At 38.2% G+C, this 19,679-nt stretch overlaps 1 long non-coding RNA gene across 1 annotated transcript; it reads right to left on the minus strand.

The window, feature by feature from the left end:
- Positions 1 to 14,802: 14,802 nt before the first annotated feature.
- On the minus strand, positions 14,803 to 18,715 carry LOC136251519 (uncharacterized). The gene is made up of 3 exons (XR_010699112.1): positions 18,576 to 18,715; positions 15,353 to 15,681; positions 14,803 to 15,303 (listed from the first exon to the last, which is right to left on the minus strand). It is a non-coding gene; the product is annotated as an uncharacterized lncRNA (long non-coding RNA).
- Between the last annotated feature and the right edge of the window lie 964 nt (positions 18,716 to 19,679).

Genomic DNA, 19,679 nt, shown 5'->3' on the forward strand with positions numbered 1-19,679 from the left:
TTGTAAGTTGAAGACCAAAAAGAAAAGAAAAAAAGGTCACTACCTGCTGTTGAATGCTGTAATGGTGATTTCAAAGGCAAGAGTATGAAGTTTCACCAGTAGAAAAGTCTAATACATTATCTTTAAAATAAATTAGGGGGTGCACTATTTTCAGAGGGGATTTCAGCTGAAACCATTGCAATCCCCCCTGTATCCTCCACTGGTTATATGATCTCTCAAAGTCATATAAAACTGGATATGTGTGGAAGCCTGGCCGGCTAGCTGGTTTTGTCAAATTCAGTCACAATTATGTAAAGTAAATTGCATAGTATGGCAATAAATGTAAAAATCATATACAAACTCTCTGTTCTCCTTATATAGAATAATTCTTACAGGTGGTAGCTTTGAACAATGACTTTATCATAGCATCTCTTGTAGATCTAAGCTAGAGATATATATGCAGCCAGTATTAGCTAGATTAGCCTAGATACTGCACTTAACACTATAAAGTTGAGTAATCAAGTTCACTATACAGTAGCTACTGTAGCTACTCTATAATAAACGTTGTCTCCGTTATAAACAAACACACAAGATAATGTCATAGTAAGTATAGCTAGCATTAGCAAGTATAAAGCTGATCATGATAATTAGATGCTACTATTTATTAAATTTTATGTATCAGTATAATTATAACTATGAATATGTACATACTATTGTACATAGCTATAGATGACTGGTCAAAGACTGGCAAAGGCTTTATAGCAAATATCTCGAGTATTCATGGTGATGATAACAGAAGTCAAGTATCTTTCAAGAGATGGGTAATATATGTTTCTGGCATGAAAATCACCACCTTCGTGATAAGCTGGTCTTTGTGATTGAATAGTTTCCTGTATACCTACAACAATACTTTTAATCTTTAAACCAGCCAACAGTTGGTCAAGTAACACTTTGTCTGTAACTTTAAGGACTTTCTGAATCATGTTCATTAGAGTAACATTTGTTACTCCAAGTACTATTTTCATTGCTAGTAATTCAGTCGTGACTTTAACTAAGTCTTCTTTTATGTGATTGTGAAGTGTTAGATTCTGAAAGCTCCAATGTGTTACTCCCTCAATTGCTGTAGCGAGGAACCTTTCAACTGCAGTAGGAAACCAAATGTTATGTAAAGCTAGATAGACTTTCCACAAGTCAAATAGTGCGTACATCATTTTTTCATTCTCAATTTGATAAACTAAGCAATGAGTTAAATTTAGTTGCTTTTGCATGACTTGTACACTGTCAAAATCCTTGTCAGGTTGCACGTTACTCAAATTAAATAATATTTTAATGTAGTCAATAATGTTTAGCGCTGACTGATTTCCTTGTGGTAGCTTATGATCATTGCTAAACCTTTTCTTGTCTGCTATAGAATTAGTAAGTAGAGTTAAATTCTTGTAGGTTGAAGAGTTTTTTGCAGTTGTTGTAGCAGCATCCCGCTTATTAGGAACAGCTCTGATGGGGATGCTCACAGTTGGTTTTATTAGAGGTGTCATATTTGCAGGTTCTGTAGCATTTCTGTCACCATCAAACATGATGTTGGGTGTTACAGTTGAAGTTCTACTCACTACAGTTTCCTGTGGTAAATTAACTATGACTGTGCTCCTAGAATATGTTCCTTTATAGCTAAACATTACCAGCAAAAATAAAACCAGAATAGTTGCTCTATATGCATTCCTGCGAATTCTCCCAGAGAAGAATCTCAGGCACTTCACAATTTTGTACCGCAGTGGATGAAATTGTTCCACCTGTATGAGTCAAACACATGAGTATGCATATATCATTTATAGCATGGCTACGAGAATATATGCAACATTAGTTAGCTAACCTCATTGCTTGCAATTGTCTGCTGTTTATGCAGCTCCTCCACCAGCAGATTGGCCAATTCTTCATGTGCTGACAGTCCAGAATGTGTAGAGCTCTCAGTCAAGCACCACAGAAACTTGTTCCACCAGTTGCCTCCCTTGTTAGGAAGAATTTGAATCAGTACGTCAATCCGATCTCCTCGTGTATGATTTGTATTTTGCAGCCTGTATAACTCATCATCTGTAAGCATGTAGTTTTTATTCATAAAACAAAGGATTTCTTCTAGGTTAAGACTTGTGTAAATATTCCAGTGCTGTGCTTTTATGGCACGTCTCTGTGCTACTGTCTCCATCTCCTTGGTGGCTATTTATAAAATATTTTGAAAATCAATAATAGTAAAAATAATAGAATTCAAGTTTTTATAAGGGGCAAACTGCTTTGGGTCAGTTTCCAATTACTTTTAAGTTGCAACAAGATAGAGCTAGCACTATCTTTCAATTTTAAGATTTAACTAGTTTGCTGGCTGGAATGCTTGAGTTAGTACAGTTCTTCCGCAACCCTTTATAAACCTATTTATTATATCACACTGATACATGCATGTAGTAATAATGACATACGAACAGATGGGCCTTCCACACACATCTATATAGATCTATGAACTTGGATGATCACAACTCAGTGTTCAAAAATCATATAAAGCTGAATTGTTCTACAGTACATCCACTAAGCTACAGTATAATATTATGTTGGAGCTGACTATTTACCAAAATGCAAGTCAATGGCCATTTCCAATCTGAATTTATGACTCATTAAATTTGGTTAATTGGAAGTATATGGAAGATTCCAACCCTTTTCATAAATCCTTGGTCACATATTTCTTAACAGTTACTGTAACATCAACAAACTTAACAAACCTTCTAATCTTGTATACAAATCAATTGATCAATTAGCTAGTTGTCGTAATCATACCCAGGAACTAAGTTTAGACTATTCTCTGTATTCTGTGCTTGGGTTCTCTACTTTATGTAAAACCAGATTGCATGCATGTTATAAGGCCTCTGTGTGCCCCATGGACTAGAACTTACTGGATTGGTACTGCATAAATATTTGAAAATGTGTGCCTGTGTTGGTCGTATTGTATGAGATCTGTTTTGATGGAGTTTACATGAGACCTTATACAGTGGTCTTAACTCAGTTAATCTATGCATGCATATGCATACTTTAAAATTACCCTGTGTACAAGCCTATCATTATTCAACAATATATGAAGCACATTCTCTATTGGCAGCAAATATACAGTGATATTTTGACTAACTAGAGCAATTTCTGCTCAAATATCAATAGATGTATAATAACTAGTGTTAGGGAACCATATACTGTAACTCTCCTGGGTAGGTTCAATGTTTGGATATTGAGTCATATAAGTGCACTATTAACTGGTATGGTTTTCACTAAATTTAATATCCGTGTTTTGTAGGTAATTATAAATATTACAACATGGGTAAACTACCACAGCTATGACAGACAACATGATGCTTGTCCTACTATATCCATTGAAAATGCTAGAACAGGAAATGCTGAGACCAGTCACACATAATAGAGCATGCAGGTGAATCAGATGAATCCAGTAATGTCCACACCTGTGCTCTGAGTGAACATTATAATGTCAACATGTGATTGTAGTCTATCATACATATACTTGAAAATAACAAGGAGAAGACATCCTGACCACCTGGTAGACTCCTGTAAGTGTTCAAGCGTTAATCGGATGGCTGCAGGTTCGAGGCTGCCCAGGTCCAGTCATGGATTTTTTTCTCCTTTCTCCACCTATCCTACAGAAACTGCATGTATGCCATATACTATAATGCAGCAATACGATAAGATGCATCAGTGTATTATTTATTTATTTATTTATTTAAACTTTACAGCACAAGTGCTGAAGGTCTGTAGGACTCTTGGTCCTATACAGCCTGTCTAAAGTTGTTACAGAAAGTGTGTTTGAACATGCAGTTTCTGTAGGACACCAAATGTCTAAAGGTCTTTTGGTTCCACATAATCTAAAAGTCATACCCATTCTTGAATGTAGTCAGAATTGTTTAGTGCTGACTGATTTCCTTGTGTAGCTTTTGATCATCACTAAACCTTTTCTTGTCAGCTAGGAAATTGATGAGCAAAGTTACTTTCTTGTAGCCGCGGATTGAAGAGTTTTCTGTAGTAGCAGTATCGCTAGTTATAGTAGCATCCCTTTTATAACAGTTTTGTTGGGGATTGTCACAGTTGGGTGGTCATATTAGCAGGTTCTGTATCACTTGTGTCACCATCGAACATGATTGATGTTCGTTGTCACGGTTGAAGGTCTACTCTCTAAAGCTTCCTGTTGTATGACTGTGCCCTTAAAAATATGTTATAGCTACGTAAGCATTTACCAGCAAAAAGAAAACCTCTATTATGTATTCTCACAGAGAAGAATCTCAGGCACTTCACTTTTTTTGTATTATAGTGGACAAAAATGTTCCACCTGTGTGAATAAAACACATGAGTACATGCATATGTATAATAGCATGGCTTTGTGAATATGTGTGCATGTGTGTGTGTGTGTGTGTCGCGAGGTAGCAGCATAATGCAAGTGGCTAGAACACCAGCCTGGTAATCGAAAGATTCCAGGTTTGATGCTTGGCTATGTCAATTTGGTTTTGTCATTTCCTTGAGTAAGAAATGTACTTTCATTGCTCCAGTCTGCTCTGGGGATCTGGTGGCTTGGTGTCACCTGAGGGGGCGGCCCACTCAGCTGTAACGTCAATGGTTTACATAGGAAGCAAATTCCCAACTGTCCTTGTCTTATTTGGTGGTGTTGGGTTGTTGGGGTCATTGTGGAACTTTGGGATCCACGGCCTCTCCCCATGGGGCCTGGGCGGACCTCCTGTGGGTTCTGGCCCTGCCCCAGGGGGATTTGCCTGCACAGGGTTCAAGCATCTGACTGGTACGCGGGTGTCCCAGCTGGGAGGCAATGGCTGTGTTTCGTACAGCTGCCGTGGGCTTTGCTTTTGCTTTGCTTGTGCATACGTGCATGTGTGTATGCGTGTGTGTGTGTTAGGGCCCAAACGAACTTTGATGAATTCGAAGGTTCGTTCAAACGAACGAACGTTCGAATGTGGGTTGAACAGTTCGAACTATAGTTACTAATTAGATAGTGATACCGTTAAGCTATCCATTTTGCTTTGTTGCATAATGATGTGGGGGAGGCCAGACATATGGCATTAGGCATTTAATTAAGTTATGTGTTGATGGTTTAGTGGTGGTCACAGGCCATGCCTCTATGAGGTTTTAAGGTTTCTATGTGGTGCCATCACTTGTCTCAACTGTATAGCAGTGATAAAATGTATTTAAAACCTAGTAATCACAAACATTTTTACTTGTGGTATTCAATTTCAAGTTTTCTCAGTAAAACTGTTGAGTCAGTACAACTGCATGTGTGTGTTGCAAACTTGTGAGACATGCATTCAACATTTAATATGCTGTGATTTATAATTTATAAACAGGAATCAGCTCCATTTAAAAGTTCGAAAGATTTGTGAAATTTAGTTGATGTATGTTCGAACCCTGACAATCCAAGTTCATTTGGGCCCTGGTGTGTGTGTGTGTGTGTGAAGACGCGGGATATTTGAAATAACTAAATCAAAATAGAATTTTGTATTAATGAATAATGAGTGAAATAAGTTTGCTTTATTATATTTATATGTGTTTTGGGGTTTGTGGGGCGCTTTTAGGTGTACTGTACTGTAAGTAGCTAGAGCATCAGCCTTGTATATGTGTTTTGGGGTTTGTGGGGCGCTTTTAGGTGTACTGTACTGTAAGTAGCTAGAGCATCAGCCTTGTAATCAAAACGTTCAAGGTTCAATTCCCAGTTATGCCAATTTGTTTGTTGTTGTTGTTTCCTCGAGCAAGAAACTTTACTCACATACCCCTGTGTATTGGGGACCTGGTGGCCTTGTGCCATCTGGGGAATCAGCCACAGTAATGGATACCTGGTGTTTACTAGGGAAGCAAATATCGAATTGTCCTTGCCTCATTTAGTTGTGTTGGAACTTTGGATTCTATGACCTCTCTCTGTGAGGCCTGGACAGTCCTCCTGTGGATTACTAGCCCTGTGCCAGGATGATTTACCTGCACAAGGCTTAAGCATCTGAGTGGTACACAGGCATTCCCAACGCTGCAGCTGGTTCTGTGTTTACAGCTGCCATAGGCTTTGCTATGCTTTGCTTGTGTGTGTGTGTGTGTATGTGTGTGTGTGTGTGCAAGTGGAAACTTTAAGTTGGATCAAAAATCAGCTATAAGTCTTTTCTTCTTCCTGTAGTAAAGAAAAAAAGATTTAAAAAGCCCTAAAGCCAACCATAGGCCGGCTTTGGAATATACAAAAAGAAATGATGTTTAATGAAAAACAGTCAAGCTGTAAAAAGGTGTGGCCCCCAAAAAGGCCATGGTGAAAAAAAGCGGCACCAAAATATTCACCTCAATTGTTGTCATTATTTTTTTGCCATTAACCTACACGTACCATCACAGTGGCTGCCAACTTTGACTTCACATTCTTTTCAACGAGCTGGGGCCTTTTTTCATTAACCTACCATCACAGCCATTTCTTGGCCACCACCTTGGATTTCACATCTTTTTCACCATGGCCTTTTTGGGGGCCACACCTTTTTTAACAGCTTGACTGTTTTTGATTAGATAATGTATTACAGGTCATAAGATATGCATGACCTCCAAGTATAATGTATGTGATTTCCCAGAAGAGGCAACTGTAGCCCCTCCAATAAACAATGTATAGAAAACTACAAACTTCAAAATAATTATAATCTTTTGACCTATTCTTTTAAAACTTGGAGAGGTTACTGTAGATATTGGCACCTACATTATACAGGTTGCTAGGGGAAACGGTTATTATTTCCTTATTAAACTTTATCTATTGTTTGTTGACATGAGTATGATTATATAAAATCAGTTGCTCAATCTTCACACATCAGTGACTACTCATACAGATGGTGGAGCTCAGGGTTATAATTAGGAATACGAGTGCCATGCATGGCAATATTTTGGGTCTGAACAGTACTTGTCAAAATTGTACCTATTATCCAGGATGGCTATTGACCATAATTTGCTTTTTTTCATTGCATAATAATTTTCATATACAAAACTTTATTTTTATAAAAGATCAATCTAATAGAGCAGCCATTCACATAAATCATACAAAAATATTTTGATACAAAAATTTTCATCACGAAATTTTTTAGCATGAAAATAAAGCAAATCAGTATAGGTCAAGGTTTCCCATTGAACAGGAATGCTAAAGTACTTAAAACTATGCTTGTTCATTTTAGGAATCAAGAGCTGTATGTTTAATATATATCATTATATACGAACTGTTGTTGTAATGTATATTTTGTATACATGTACACATTTACAAATTATCCAGTGTGTGAAGTCACTATATATACAGTTTCCTTAAGCCAGTAGGTATTATCAATTCTGCAGCTTCGCCACATTGTCTCTATAAAGCTTTCACTGGTAGTCTCTAACTCAATTATTAAATCATTTGCAATGCCAAATGGGTTGAAATAATATTTATCAATGCCATCAAAAATTGACTCCAGAATGGAACAATACTTGTCATAGTACATGTTAGGGAAGACATTTAGAACATTATAAATATCCTGTAACTTAGAATTACCAATTTGTATTGGCCTATTCTTAACAGCAAAGTAATAATTGCAGTGATCTCTGTTTAGCCATTTTTTAGTTATTGAAAGGCTACTGATACCGATATTGACTCTGCCTGATCCAGGAGCTTCTGCTTCAAGTCTTTGAACAACTGTTAATATACAGCTGACATCCTGCGATGCTCTTCTAGCTGTATTTGTGCTTGGTGAATGGACTTCATGATCACTATTATTACCAGTTAGTGTTCCTCCAGTGGTTGTATGTTCCTTTGGTTGGCTGGTCACTACCAAATTCTTGCAATAGCTGTTGTATACCAACACTAGTACAGCTATCACCACCGCTAATTTAAATGCAAGCTTCACAACTTTCTTGATGACATCAAATGACTGCTGTATGAAAAGCCATATCCTTTGTACATTATAACCTAATTGCTATGAAAAAAGATATACGACTAAAATCAAAAATTAATATAGCCTGAACTTACTTGTTGATATTCACATTGTTGGGTTTGCTCATTTTTTAACAAGATTACCAACTCCAGATGTGCAGTCAGGCCACGCTCAGTAGCACTTTCTTCAAGACAACACAGAAATTTGTTCCTCTTCCCTTAGATGGAAGAACTTGTACAATCAGATCAATCCTTTCTGATCGAGTTAGTTCTCTACCACACAATTTTTCAAACTCATCATCAGTCAGCAAGTCTTGTTGGTTAAGATATGGAGTAATGGAGTCAAGATTAAGACTTGCACGGATATTGTTGTGCCGTGCATGTAGAGCATGTTTCTATAAACTGCTCATGATTTGCTAGACAACAATACAATGACACAATAGTGTTAAGTATTACATACACACCTTAACACAACCAGAGGCCTAGTGGTATTATCACATACGTATGTTCCCACTGGCAGCAACTGCATAATACTCATAATACTAAGTAACAGTTAGAGACCTACCACGAGGATCTTTGTGATTTTAAAAACCCGAGGTGAAGCCGAGGTTTAATTTTTAAAGCCACAAAGATCTGAGTTGGCGGTCTCTAACTGACTTAGAAAATGGTGTGGGTATATTTATACTAGTAAATAGATACCCACTATACAAGCACACAAAAAATTAGAGTAGGGACAATAGTACATCAATAAAAAGTACTGAAACAAGCTGGAGTAGTCCATGATATTAAATCATAGTAAGAAGTGTTATATCCCTACTGTGCCATAATTATTACACTACTCCAACTTGTTTCAGTACATTTTATCAATGTGCTTATTTAGTGATGTTGGACTGTTGGAGTCATTGTGGAACTTTAGGATCCACAACCTCTCTCCATGAGACCTGGACAGACTTCCTGTGGGTTCTAGCCCAAAGATTTGCCTGCATAAGGTTCAAGCATCTGACTGGTATACAGGTGTCCCAGCTGGGAGGCAATAGCTGTGCTTCGTATGACTGCCGTAGGTTTTGCTTTTGCTTTGCTTGTGCATGTGTGTGTGAGGCAGCATAGCTAAGTAGCTAGAGCATCATCCTTCTAATCAAAAGGTTCAAGGTTCAATTCCCAGTTATGCCAATTTGATTGTTGTTGTTTCCTTGAGCAAGAAACTTTACTCACATACTCCTGTGTATTGGGGACCTGGTGGCCTTGTGCCATCTGGGGAATCAGCCACAGTAATGGATACCTGGTGTTTACTGGGGAAGCAAATTTCCAACTGTCCTTGTCTCATTTAGTGGTGTTGGAACTTTGGATTCCACGACTTCTCTCTGTGAGGCCTGGACAGTCCTCCTGTGGATTACTAGCCCTGCCCCAGGAGGATTTACCTTCACAAGGCTCAAGCATCCTAATGCTGGTTCTGTGTTTCGCATGGCTGCCATAGGTTTTGCTGTGCTTTGCTTGTGTGTGTGCATGTGTGCGTGTGTGCGTGTACAAGTGGAAACTTTAAGTTGGATCAAAAATCTGCTATAAGTCCTTTCTTCTTCCTGTAGTAAAGAAAAAAGATAGGTTAAAAAAACCCTAAAGCCAATCATAGGCCAGCTTTGGAGTATACAAATACAAAAAGAAGTGATGTCTAATCAAAAACAGTCGAGCTGTAAATGGCCCCCAAAAAGGCCATGGTGAAAAAAAAGCGGCACCAAATTCACCTGAATTGTTGTTATTAATTTTTTACTACCATCATCACCTACCATCACAGTGGCCGCCAACTTGGATTTCACTTGTTTTCATCATGGCCTTTTTGGGGGCCGCACCTTTTCTTACAGCTTGACTGTTTTTGATTAGATAGTGTATTACAGGTCATAAGATATGCATGACCTCCATGTATAATGTATGTGATTTCCCAGAAGAGGCAACTGTAGCCCCTCCAATAAACAATGTATAGAAAACTACAAACTTCCAAATACCATAATCTCTTGACCTATCCTTTTAAAACTTGGAGAGGTTACTATGGATATTGACACCTAAATTATACAGGTTGCTAGGGAAATGGTTATTATTTCCTTATTAAACTTTGCCTATTGTTTGTTGACATGAGTATGATAATATAATATCAGTTGCTCAATCTTCACACATCAGTGACTACTCATACAGATGGTGGAGCTCAGGGTTATATTAGGAATGCAAGTACCATGCATGACAATATTTTGAGTCTGAACATTGTACCTGTTATCCAGGATAGAGAATAATAGCTACCGACCGTAATTTGCTTTTTCATTGGAAAATAACTTTCATATGCAAAACTTTATTTTTACAAAAGATCGATCTAATAGAGCGGCCATTCACATAAATCATATGAAAATATTTTGACACAAAAATTTTTAGCATGAAAATAAAGCAAATCAGTAGATCAAGGTTGCCCATAGAACTGGAATGCTAAAGTACTTAAAACTATGCTTGTTCATTTTAGGAATCAAGAGCAGTATGTTTAATATATATCATTATATACAAACTGTTGTTGTAATGCATATTGTGTATACACATCTATAAATTATCCAGTGTGTGAAGTCACTATATATACAGTTTCCTTAAGTCAGTAAGTATTATCAATTCTGCAGCTTCGCCACATTGTTTCTATAAAGCTTTCATTGGTAGTCTCTAACTCAATTATTAGATCGTTTGCAATGCCTAATGGGTTGAAATAATATTTATCAATGCCATCAAAAATTGACTCCAGAATGGAACAATACTTGTCATAGTACGTGTTAGGGAAGACATTTAGAACATTATAAATATCCTGTAACTTAGAACTACCAATATGTATTGGCCTATTCTTAACAGCAAAGTAATAATTGCAGTGATCTCTGTTTAGCCATTTTTTAGTTATTGAAAGGCTACTGATACCGATATTGACTCTGCCTGATCCAGGAGCTTCTGCTTCAAGTCTTTGAACAACTGTTAATATACAGCTGACATCCTGCGATGCTCTTCTAGCTATATTTGTGCTTGGTGAATGGACTTCATGATCACTATTATTACCAGTTAGTGTTCCTCCAGCGTCTGTATTTTCCTTGGTTGGCTGGTCACTACCAAATTCTTGCAATAGCTGTTGTATACCAACACTAGTACAGCTATCACCACCGCTAATTTAAATGCAAGCTTCACAACTTTCTTGATGACATCAAATGACTGCTGTATGAAAGCCATATCCTTTGTACATTATAACCTAATTGCTATGAAAAAAGATATACGACTAAAATCAAAAATCAAAAATTAATATAGCCTGAACTTACTTGTTGATATTCACATTGTTGGGTTTGCTCATTTTTTAACAAGATTACCAACTCCAGATGTGCAGTCAGGCCACGCTCAGTAGCACTTTCTTCAAGACAACACAGAAATTTGTTCCTCTTCCCTTAGATGGAAGAACTTGTACAATCAGATCAATCCTTTCTGATCGAGTTAGTTCTCTACCACACAATTTTTCAAACTCATCATCAGTCAGCAAGTCTTGTTGGTTAAGATATGGAGTAATGGAGTCAAGATTAAGACTTGCACGGATATTGTTGTGCCGTGCATGTAGAGCATGTTTCTATAAACTGCTCATGATTTGCTAGACAACAATACAATGACACAATAGTGTTAAGTATTACATACACACCTTAACACAACCAGAGGCCTAGTGGTATTATCACATACGTATGTTCCCACTGGCAGCAACTGCATAATACTCATAATACTAAGTAACAGTTAGAGACCTACCACGAGGATCTTTGTGATTTTAAAAACCCGAGGTGAAGCCGAGGTTTAATTTTTAAAGCCACAAAGATCTGAGTTGGCGGTCTCTAACTGACTTAGAAAATGGTGTGGGTATATTTATACTAGTAAATAGATACCCACTATACAAGCACACAAAAAATTAGAGTAGGGACAATAGTACATCAATAAAAAGTACTGAAACAAGCTGGAGTAGTCCATGATATTAAATCACAGTAAGAAGTGTTATATCCCTACTGTGCCATAATTATTACACTACTCCAACTTGTTTTAGTACATTTTATCAATGTGCTATGTTCCCTACTCTAGCTGAAAATTCCAAATTTTTTGTGTACTTGTTGTTAACCTTTTGTAAATAAAATTTTTATCAGTGCATAATTATGTGGTAGTGCAGATTAGTCCCTGGAAGCTTTTGCTTCTGTTGTACATGTAGCTACAACTGGACCCGGGCAATCTTGAACCTGCGGTTAATGCCAGAACGCTTACACAAAGCTGCAAGCCCAGATCCAGCCATGGATTTTTTCTCCCTTTCTCCACCTTTTCCAACATACTTCATGTAAACAGGCTGTAGGAACAGGTGTCTTTAAGCTACAAACCTTCAACACTTGTGCTGCAAAGCCTTAATAAAAAATAATAAAATACATGTTATCACATATTTTTTGCTATTCATTTGAAACTTCTAGTGGCATCCATCACTTTAGGAACTGTACTACTGTACTGCAGTATAATACCTCCATTCATAAATTTATCTTGTTTCACTAGTTTTTTAATCACAGGGAAAAACTAGAAATTTTAACCTCAATTAGGGATGGGATCACAGGACAAAAAGAAATGAAACAAGAAAGGTCACTTACACTTGTAGATATACAAGTGGAGCCTACTTCAATCTAGCTATATACCCCGCATGACTGAATTAGGGAATAAATGTCCACCTGTATATATATATGTATATATATCAAGACACACGGTAGTGTGTCGTGTGGCCCAAGAAGCCGGCGCGCCACACCGTGAGTATATAACAGGAAGAAAGAAAACGCAATTTTCACACCTATGTAGCTCTGTGATCCCTAATCCGATTGGAACCAAATTTGCTACAGAAGTGCCGGCCAGTTAGGGGAGTCTACATACCACATTTGAAGAAAATCGCTCCAGCCATTTCCGTGATGCGAGCGAACAAAATTTCGTTTTAATTCATCTTGTTCATTTCGCACACTTCGCAAAATCCGCCTTAAAACACGAAGTCGTACTCGGATCGGGCTGAAATTTGACACACTTAGTGAATGAATCAAAGCGCACCTTCCCAATGGTGCAATAATGTTTCTAAATTTTAGCATTCTAGTCAGTCAGAAAATTCTACAAAATAGATTTTGGAACGAATTTTACTGAAGCATTCTAGGTTGGCTGAAGACACTTGATTATGCCTAACCAATACTGTGATTTTTTTCAAATCAATATTGCTTTGTGGGAAGGTAACACTCATTATTATACAGCACTAAGATATCATTAACATTATAGGAGGTATGTTCCAGCATTGGAAGTGGGTCAGTGCTGTTGACCCGTTTGACCCACTGACCCGAATAGTAATCCGGATGGGACCCGGTTTAATTAAAATAGAGGCGTTCCCCAAGAGCTACATTAAAAGTCCAGAAGTTCCACTAGTCACAGGGGCGGATCTAGGATTTGTAAAGGGGGGGGGGGCTAACTCAAGGTTGGGTAGAGGTGTGCAAAGCACACTTCCCAGCATGCTGGAACTAGGGGGTCTGGGGGCATGCCCCCCCCCCCCCCCCCCCCCCCCCCCCCCCCAGGAAAATTTTGAAAAATAGATGCTAAAATACTGCAATTTGGAGACATTTCCACATAAAATTCCTAATATTTTCTCCCTGTAGATATTTTATATACTGCCTTTAGATTATAGGTATGGCTCTCTGAAGCATTTTGCTAATGGAAAAGTTTGGTAGGTACAGACAACCAAGTACATGATGCACCCTCTCACAATTGCACAATACTGAATAGGTGCATGTTAGAATTATTAAGAATGTTGAAAGTGGAAAATTTTGAAAATGGAAATTGTGTACTTGAATTAAGTATTGCCATACATATTAACTACACTAGTAGATGAAAGAAGCCCTTTAAACAGACCAATGCACTTCATTGTATGTATAGGTGCTGGCAGATTTGGAAAACTTCCATAACAGAACCAACTACATGTTTCCAGTGAATGTTCTATTAGAGTAGTTAGCTGACTGCTCTATTAGAGTATCTCGATCTTGTACACCTCCAATGCTGATCCGGGTCCTTGTTGAATAAACTTTAGCATAAATCCACTGATAATACCTTGGAAAGATGTTTATAAGGTAATTTTATGAGTATTTGTATTATTAGTGGTCATATAATTATGCTAAGACAAAATTTCATTATAATACTCAGCATATTGATCAAGTAAAGCCTAAATATGAAGGCCCCCCCCCCTGGATCCGCCCCTGAGTCAGCCCTATAGTTTTTACACTATAAAAAAATTGTCTGCAAGAAGTGAGTATTAAGTGGGTATGGCTTCATGTACGTATTATTATGTGGGGGTGGCTCCACGTAAGTTTACATGCAGCTACAGAATTTCCAGTAGTAAGTTACCTACATTTCAAATAGCAATACGGATCTGGTGATGCATGTATGCCCACAGAGCACAGCTGGTACAATTCTGATAAGTGGGCGTGGCTCTACATACCCCGCACAGACAGAAAAGCGATTCCTGAATGGTGGGCGTGGCTCCACGTGAGTTTCTTGAGTGTTTACAACTGCATTTCCATCAGTACAATCGACCTTGTTAACTTATAGTCACACGTGAGCTCATCCCAGATATTCAGTGAGGTGGATAAGACCCACTTGACCCGGACAAAATGTGACCCAAATGACCCGGATAATCCGGATGACCAGGCCCACTTCCAACGCTGGTATGTTCCTTATAATCTGTACTGCACACACATCTAGATTATCTAAATATCACAGCTTTTGAACTCAATATTGCGAGCTGATCTACTAGCTACTTTGATTCTACAGTCTTGCCAGTTTGTTTTACAGTTTAAACTGGACAGGTGTATTACAATACTTGCTTCATCACGTAGGTTGCAACCAGAACAATTTCTGCACAGAGACACACCGACTTCTTCCACATACTGTAATTGAGCACTTGCAAGTGGCCGATGTGGTATTGTCCTATTATTCTGAACAACAAAGCAGTTGGTTTCGTTTAGCCATGTTTGAACTGTGTGTTCTCTATTTCTGATTGTACAGAAATAACTACAGATTTCATCCTGTACAAGTTGTGTTTTCCTGGCTTCATTTGTGCTTGGTGAGTGGACTTCATGATAACTCCTATCACCAGTTAGCATCCCTCCAGTCCCTGTATCTTCCTTTGGTTGGCTGATCACTATGAAATTTTTGTAGGAGGTATTGTACAACAACACTAGTACAGCTATCACCACTGATATTTTAAATACAAGCTTCACAATTTTCTTGAAGACAAAAAATGACTGCTGTATGAAAAGCCATATCCTTTGTAAACAACCTATTTGCTATTGAAAGAGATGAGGTTAAATTCAAAAGGTAACAAGCTATACTTACTTTTTGGAATTCATATTGTTCAGTTAACTCATTTTCTAACAAGACTACCAACTCCTGGTGTGCAGGCAGACCAGGTTCAGTGGCACTCTCTTCAAGACAACACAGAAACTTGTTCCACCAATCTCTTCCCTTATAGATGGAAGAACTTGTACAATCAAATCAATCTTTTCTGATCGAGTAAGTGCCCTACCACACAGTTTTTCAAACTCCTCATTAGTCAGCAAGTCTTGTTGGTTAAGATATGGAATAATGGAGTCAGGATTAAGACTTGCACGGATATTGTTGTGCTGTGCATGTAGAGCACGTTTCTGTAAACTGCTCATGATAACCTAAATCAACAATACATGTAACATAATTATGTCGTACAATTTTGTGGTTATCTGTAGACCAAATACAGTAAGTTCTTGATTATCCAAACCGTACAAATGACTTCTATTAGAGTATTTTAGTATATGTTCTATTAGAGTAGTTGAAAAGAACTCTATGTAAATGGATAGATCCAGACAAATTCACTTATCTGAACACTTGTAATTGAACTAGCACAGAGGTGCAGACTCTTATAGAGCACATACAATAAACCACAGGAAGATGGACATGTTTAATAGATGAGCCCCTTGTTTAATGTGGATAGAGTTTAACGAGTCCTACTTAATGGTGAGGTGCCCATGCCCAAACTATAATGTTATGTACCTAGTAAAATGGAAATGTTTTACACCAGCGGTATTCAAACCCACAATTTACCATACTGATGTTGGATGCTGTAATGGTTGAACAATTTGACCTATGGTTTACTAAGCTATTTCTCTATGCTATGACCATCAATGTGCTGAAGAGAATACACGGAAATATATACACAGATATGCTTGAATACACTGTAATTATTCTTGAGTGGATGAATGCTTCATTTTGAGTGTAAATCACACACCTAGACCGGAAAGTAAAGTAGCTGACAGACTTTATAGACAAGGTGCTCCCTCAATCTCCTTAGGCCAAGCAAAGCTGATTATCAAATTATTGTTTCTGCCCTCAATCAGCTATTATATTTTTCAATAGCTTTAGTGGAATTCAAAAGAACATGACCACTGAAGGTAAATCCTTGATATGTTATTTAATACAGTGGAACCTCCCTTAACGGTCACCTGAGTTGGGCGGTCACCTCAACATAACAGCCACGTGACTACGGTCCTGACCAATTCCCAATCAGTTTGTACCGAAATAGTTTTCATTAAGTGGTCACCTCTATAAGACGTATAACAGTCAGCTTTAGCAGTCCCAAACAGCACTTCACTACACAAAAGGCCTCTCATAAAGCAGCTAGCTATGGCCATTACGATGAGTAAACTAGCTGCACTATTTCATACTTCTGTAATACAGAAAAGTTATAAACTCACAGTATAGAAAAGTTTGTGGCCACTCCATGGCTTTGCTTTTTCATGTGATTCTAATTAAAGCTCACCTATCGATCTTGATTCCTGGATTTGTGTACTTAACATTAACAGTTCACTGTCTTTAAGGGGAAGTCCCTGTTTTTACTTCACAGACTTTGTAGCTAGGAATCAAAATCAGCACAATTGCTGTCTCCAAACTCAGAGTAGCTTCAGGCTTTTTTCTGCTAATTTGTCTGCTATGTAAGTAGGCGGTGTACTGGAGTGTAGCTAAATGCATTTTTATGTAACTTGACCAACCCTGAGTTTATAAGTCCCTGGAACCTTTGCATAAAGGCCAAACCTCGGTTTATGGCCTATGGCTGCTTTATGGAGGATATTGAGTTAGGCAGCCACCTCTCTATAAAGGCCAAATATTTCTGGCCCGAAGGTGACCGACCGCTTTAGACAGGTTCCACTGTAATTATATCAATCTTACGTGACCACTCTAATAAGCATGGATGCATGAATTGTTGATCATATCACTTATCTGTCATTACTACTTGCGGTTTCCGTGCTCTTTCAAAATTACCCTGGCCTTTAGCTACCTATTAAACACTGAGGACCACCAAGTCAGAAAGCAAAGATTAGTTTTTCATGAGAAAATTGAAGTGGATCATCGGCAGACAGGCACTATGATGGTCATTACCATTATCCCTGTACATGCTACAGTAGTCAGGTTCACCTGACCAAGAGCCCTTGTTTCTTGCTAACACATGCAACTTTTGTATGTTGCCCAAACATTTATGTAATAGAACTTTGAAGCACTTTAAACACCAGAAGTATTTGTTTAAAAAGCATTTTGATACTAGCAAGAATAAGCATAAATCTCCATTATATTTAGTATGAATGATTCAAGCACACAAACATGTTTACATCTTGTACTAGTTCACCTTTTTGATATTAGTGTTTTTGACAATAGGGCTCAGGTGAATACAAACTAACTATAGGCTATGTTAGTGTCCTCTGCTGGGCTACATGCACATTGGAACCATATTCTCCATTCAGTTGCTGAGGAGTGGCTCGGTTTTTCAGTTGGTGTCTCTTGCTAAGGCCACAATTTGGTTATTTCATCAGCGTTTGCATAATTATATTTCCACTGCCATACCCAGATTTAATCATTAAAAGGGGATGGCAGTACTCTGATCTTCGTCCTTGGTCAAAGTGGTCAAAGTCGAAAAATAAGCCTTGACCTTTAAAAGTATCGATTGTGATATAGACTTTACAAACGAAGCTCGTCTTTTGACCTACTGCAAATTTCTTGCTTGACTTTCGTTTTGACCGAGGACAAAGATCAGAGTACAGAATATATTGGAGTGCCAGCCCCTTGAATTAGGTATTTGTCTGTATTAGTGGCATTTATCATGCTTTACAACACCAGTGAGGACGGAGAACTGTATCATGATTTTCATAGTGCTAAATACAAACTTAGGTTCTTGGATCATGGCAACACCTCGTACAGGCTCTGCCTCCAGTGCTGAAATGGTAAAACTATAAAACAAAATCGGGCAAAATAATGTGGTGGTGTTTACAGTTAAGGTCAGCTGGCAACCCAGTAGCGAGTTCAATAGTGCTAGTTGCCCAGACTGAGCGATATGTGCAGCCTAGGAACGCTCCATAGTACTGCCTGGGTAGTTAGTTTTTTGACGGCTGAGTGGTTTAATCCCCCTTGTTTAATCTGGAAATGATTCTAGCGTACATGAAACGTGATAGCTACGCCACGGTACATGACATATTGAATTGTGTGCAGTCAGTGTGCAGTCAGTGTGCAGCGATTAATGCGTGAAATATTAACTTACAATATTAATGATCCCAGATACACTTCAGAGCAGACGCCGACTCCCCATAAATCAACAATCACACCAGTCAAGAGCCCAAGATCATGTGATCATGTGTGAGTAATGGCCATATATGGGCTATAATTGTGAATGACAGTCAGTTGGTAATCCTGATATCCAAGTGATAAAAAAATAGTGAAGGAATTGAGATATCAACACTGATATATATGATGGCGCAACATACTGCATGCAATTAACTTTGGTGAATAGGGGAATTTCCCGAGGATTTCCCATGATGCATAGCTCGAGGGGTCACTAACTCACGAAAAAGGGGTACGGATTTCAAAATCTTTAACAAATTTCTCAAGATTTCACGGATTTCAAAAGATTTCACAAAATCGAACGAGAGCTGCAAAATTTGATTTCAAATTACAGGTTGGTGTAGAGTGATAAATTCTGAAATCACCAAAAAATAGTGGGAGAAAGAAACAGAAGTTCAGCAGGCATGCAGGAGCAAAGCCTCACGAAATTGAGAGGAATTGCGAAGCCATATAAAACCAGGAGTAAAGCCAAGGCATAACTATTAAATGAAACCCTACAAAACTAGGAGCAACTTGCAGCTGAAGCCCTATAAACCAGGAAACAAGGCCAATCATTCAGGGTAAATCCCGTGCAAAACCAGGAGCAACTGTCCGGCAAAGTTCTATCTGGTGTGAAACCCACAAAACCAGGAGCATCTGTATGCTTAAGTTGCTTTTGTAGTTGGTGTGTTGCTAAGTTTATGAATTTTGTGTTGTTAAGTAAGTTTGTAGTTTGCTAAGTAAATCCGAAGCGGAGTGAATCATCGGATTTCATTCTTACTTTTGTGCAGGAGCAGTTTGCATGGCTTCTTCCTCCAGCTCCTGGTTTTGTTTGGCTTCCACAACACGCTTAATACAAATCCGAAGCGAAGCGGAACAGTAGATTTAATTCTTACTTTTGAACAGTTAGCATAGATTCTCTCCTGCATGGTTTCGTGCGGCTTCTTTCCCACAGCTCCTGGATCAGTACGTCAATCCGATCTCCTCGTGTATGATTTGTATTTTGCAGCCTGTATAACTCATCATCTGTAAGCATGTAGTTTTT

The sequence above is a fragment of the Dysidea avara genome, chromosome 1, assembly GCF_963678975.1.
Source record: "Dysidea avara chromosome 1, odDysAvar1.4, whole genome shotgun sequence".
Taxonomy (NCBI): domain Eukaryota; kingdom Metazoa; phylum Porifera; class Demospongiae; order Dictyoceratida; family Dysideidae; genus Dysidea; species Dysidea avara.